Below are 4,898 nucleotides of genomic sequence, written 5' to 3'. Positions count from 1 at the left end.
AACTCTCTTCCCAGTTATTCTCTTTAAAATCATTACAAAGCACAAGGGGGCGCTCTTTGTGTCTGGAGGTAAAGAAGTTTAAGCTCCGGATAAGGAAGGGATTCTTCACTGTAAGGACTGTGAAAATGTAGAATTGGCTCCCTCAGGAAGTTTTAGCAAGTTCTATAGATCAGCGGTCGCCAACTGAGAAAATTCCCCGCACGGGATGCAGGCTGAATAATGTGGGCGGGGTTCTGGCGTCATTTTGGGAGAAGTTTCTTCCCCTTTGAGTGACACTTAGCTTCCCGCACATGTGCGTTACAGAGCCGGTAATTTTAGTGGTCTGCTGGACTGCAAAGGTTGGCGACCATTGCTATAAATGGCCTCATGGAATCAGGAAATACATTTTGGAGTAAATGTTACCAGGGGGTTTATAAGGGTTTTTATTTGCCTTCCTCTGGTTCAGCTATGTTTATAGGGTTTTATCTGGGATGTGTTTATTTCCCTGGTGGGTGAACCTGATGTCTTTTTTCACCCTAACATGTAACATTTTCCTCTTCCTTCTTCTAATTTTTTTTTTCTTCCAGCCAGGCTGAATTTTTGTCATCCTCAAGTTTTACTGAAGATGGTCACAGACATATTACCTGGAAATAAGCCCATCGCGGATCGCCATGATTATTCGGTCCTTTCCTCCCTGAAATGTTTTAATCAGCCATTCTGTGAAGGTGTTGCACAGGTAGCTAACATAGAAAATGTTGAATCTTCCACAAATCTGTTTTGCCTTCTCTAATTTCTCCCTTCCCCTTCACTTAACATGTGGAAGAAGTTTTAAAAAAAAACCTTTTTTCTTGTTTTTATTTTATACCTTATTTTGGACCTGGCTTTCTGGCATCCTGACTCTGTACCCCTCTCAAGAGCTTTCACCCTGGCTTCTTAATAATAATAATAAAAATAAAATAATAATAATACTTAACAATAATAATAAAAATGCATTGAGCTGTGGTTATCAGTGGGGGGTAAGGCTTTCCTAATTGCATGCAGATCACCCTTGGTTTGTGTTTCTCTACTTTTTTACCATGGGGGAACCCTTGGAATAACTTTCAGGTCTCAGGGCCCCCCTTCTATAATTATTATATCCACAGCTCACAGTATGTTAGTGTCGTGGTCAGTAGGAAGTATTCCTCTTACATTGCTGGCCAGTGGGAAGAATGTCACCCCTACAGATAACCAAAAACATCATTGGTGTCACCTGGTATGGTATGTGGTATGTTTTTTGTTAGAGGTCAGAATATAAAGGTTTCTTGAATATGTGCCACATCCCAAGAAAGTATCTTAAACTCCCAAGTATCATAGGCAAATCACGGGACTCTTTAGGCACAACATTTAAAATAATAAAATAAATCAAAAATATAACTTTTATTTTAGAATGTTTAAAACATAAGTAAAAGATTTATAGCAGTGGGTACATAACAATGTAAAAACAATTTTAGAACAGGAGAGAAGAATTAAAAGAAAGACAAGGCAGGAAAGCAGATTTAAACTTAAAGTTCACTTGGGCTTTAAAGTAGATCCGTGTAGTCCTGACATTGGATCTGTAGGGCAGGGTCATCTCCTCCTGTGTCACTGTCTGTATCTGTCTGTCATTTGCAACTTCTATTTATTGTACAGCGCCGCGTAATATGTTGGCACTACATAATCCTATTTTAATAGTAATAATCATAGATAGACAGAGACTAATACATCATGTGCAATGGATGCTTTGTGTTGTATTCATTATACTGATACATTATTACAGTGTCTATATCTGAACATTCCTATTGCTTCTGCTTGGGTTGTGTCAGTAGTATGTTCTTTTAATGTGTAGGAATATGGTAATATTTTTGGGAAGATTCAGCATTTTATCGTTTATTTTAAGGAAAATTGGCAGTCTTGTTCAGTGGGGTTGGCTGGCCAAAATGGCTGCAACATTATCTGGTGTTCATGGGCCTCATTTCCTCTGCATGGATGTTGAGGATAACCCTAATAATTGTACAGCGCTGCGTAATATGTTGGCGCTGTATAAATCCTGTTTATTAATAATAATAATAATAATAATAATAATAAGTTGCAGGAATAACACTTCCTTGATAATACTCTGTGTGGTCTGATGGAATGTGGCGATGGGAGAGGAGGGCAAAAAATAGGGGGGGGGGGAGGATGAGGGTGACATTACACTCCATAGCGCACAGCCAGCATCAGGAGGAGAAGAAGGGACACTGGCCAGCATCTGGATTTTCAAGAGGAGGAAGAGGAAGATGATGATGAGGACCATGTTGGGGGTGCTGGACAGGACCCATCCAACCCGCATTTGTGCTGTCGCGTCCCAGGCATTGTGCCAGCGATGGAACAACAGGAACTGCTGCAGCTTGAAGAGGAGGAGGTGGGTGATGAGGAGGAAGATGTTTTGGTGCCTACTGAGGGACAGGAGGAGGATGAGCCCAGGGAACCCCTCTTTCATATGTGTGTCCACATCTTGCGATGCCTACCGAGGGACCCCCGCATTTGCAGCATCAAAAACCGGGATGATTACTGGCTGGCCACCCTTCTGGATCACTGCTACAAAGACAAAATGTCACAGTTTCTACCCAACCCGGGGCAAGCGAAAGAAGAGGTGACCCGCCTGAGCAGAATACTATGCGACCGGCTGTGTGAGGAGTTCCCCGCACCACATTCTACACAGGGAGCTCCTCAGACAGCCGGTCACATAGTATTCTACTATTCTTGGATGCCTGGCGAAACCTGATGCGGCCACCTCAAACAAGGGAAGTGCGGGGGCATAACCATCGAGAACGGATGTGTCATGGATCCCCGCAGGTCCAGGTCATCTGTGCCTTCTTCTGGCTCACCCTCCTTGCAGTCCCCTGCTGCCAGCACCATCTCTGCCTCTGGATCCAACACTCTGCTTACTTCCTGTTCCAGGTCAGGTGATTCTCTGTCAGCTGCTCCCTTGTCTCTGAATAACACCTGAGATTTTCTCAGCAACAGCACTCCCTCTGCTGGTGGGATTGATGTATGTGGCTCACCTGAATGATGTCACCTGACCATCACCTGACATTCCCTTCTTAAGGAAGTGACCTGGCAACAGGAAGTTGCCTGAACAAGGGGGTCCTTTGGCTCTGCTTCCAGGTTTCTGATTCTTTGTGTACTGACCCCGGCTTGTTTCCTGATTACTCTTAATCACTGCCTGGCCTGACCTTTTGGCTTGTCTGACTACTCTACTTCCCTTTTGCACTACGTTTTGGTTCCAGCTTGTTAGCAGTCACTTGGCCTTGGTGGGCACGGGGGCCACAACCTGGCAGTAGCATGCCGCACATCAACCTCACCTCCGGAGGCTCTGGTGAAGACCAAGCTACTCCTTAGACCCTTCGCCCTGTGCACATCTCCACCCACAGGGTTGGTGACACAGTGGGTCCACCACTTGGCCTTGTGGAGCCGTGATAAGATGAAGTGCATGGTGCCCGATTACGTTGGCTCTTTTCTGGCTGGTGGTGGTGTTGAGGACAGCAGTTAGGAGGAGGATGCCTGTCCTGACATGAGTGACGCCAATATTTTTTAGGTCAACAGGCTTGAAATCTGCCTGCAGTTGGCAGAGTATGCCATCACGCTTCTTTCGTGCCCGGCATCCAGTGTTCTGTCAGAAAGAACCTTCAGTGCCACTGGCTGAGTGGTCACGGACAACCGATCCTGACTGTCGCCGGAAAATGTCAAGCGCCTCACCTTTTTACTCACTGGCCAACCACAATGCCTCTGTGATCCCGCACTGCTCCTGTGCTGAGTCTGTGGCTGCCTATCACCACCACCCTGTCACCTGAGCCTGCCGCTAGTCATCGTAACGTCTAAGGGTGGCATTCATCGCCAATGTCATGCCTGCCATTGTGCCAGCTAGCAATTTACTTTACAGTTCTGCTGCTTCCAGGAGGCCAACAAACTGCAGATGAAAACCCCAGTACTGCCACACTGATAGGTACCATTGCCTTATTTTTCAGCTAAGTATTGTAAGATTGAGGGTCGGCATTCATGTCATCCACTTCATGATACAAACTAGCAATATCGTCTACCTTCCTACCGCTTCCGGCACCACAGACCACAGCAACAGTGCTAGCACACAAAACATCTTGGTCTGGCCCGTCACAAATTTCAGATAATTGTATTACACACTTCTGGGTGGCATTGACGATGCACTACACCCAGCTCTCCATGACTCTTACCAATGTGGTCTCCTGGCGATAGCTGACCAGGGGCCACACACTGCTACTGCTCTCACTGACCTACGCTCCGTCTCTGGTCCTCCATCCTTTTGCCTAATGTCACCGCAACTAATGTCAACTTTATTGGTGTCATTCCTAACACATGTCATCTACATCATGATGCCAGCTAGCAATGCGTTCTCCTGCTGTTTTGAGGGCAGAGACTGTTGCTAGTGGGTTGAGTTCCCCCTTTCTCTATGTCCTAATATTTATGCTGCATTCTGTGCGCTGTCCATCACGCAAACATCCTATTTGCCTGCTGTCACTTTGCCTGCCATTTTCTGCAAAACCACAAGGTCCTTTGGAACTTTTGTATTTTTTCTCTTGTTGCCACTGTTCTCCTACACAAAGCTATCAAATTTGGTGGTTCTAACATGTATGGGGGCTTTGCTATTAATGATTAAACTCGGCCTATTGACTTTAATGGAATTCGTGAAATCGGTTCGCCGAACATTCACAGACCCATTGGAAGTTCGATTTTTGTGAGACTGTCAGAGGCTTTCTCACTCATCCCTAGACTTAAATCTCATTTTTTAAAATAAATTTCTTTGTAATTTAGATATGAGGGACTGTCTGTGGCACTGGCAGAAAGAATCCTAGGACCCCTCGAGGGATGCTTCATAATCATTATTT

General features: G+C 45.2%; 1 non-coding gene across 1 annotated transcript; it reads left to right on the top strand.

The window, feature by feature from the left end:
• Nucleotides 1-1,901: 1,901 nt before the first annotated feature.
• Nucleotides 1,902-2,015, top strand: LOC140332225 (small nucleolar RNA SNORA5). The gene has a single exon (XR_011921075.1). It is a non-coding gene; the product is annotated as a small nucleolar RNA SNORA5 (small nucleolar RNA).
• The last annotated feature ends 2,883 nt before the right edge of the window (nucleotides 2,016-4,898 follow it).

Source organism: Pyxicephalus adspersus, chromosome 5 (genome assembly GCF_032062135.1).
Source record: "Pyxicephalus adspersus chromosome 5, UCB_Pads_2.0, whole genome shotgun sequence".
Classification (NCBI taxonomy): domain Eukaryota; kingdom Metazoa; phylum Chordata; class Amphibia; order Anura; family Pyxicephalidae; genus Pyxicephalus; species Pyxicephalus adspersus.
The sequence above is the reverse complement of the archived record's forward strand: the minus strand, read 5'-3'. Positions and strand labels throughout refer to the sequence as shown.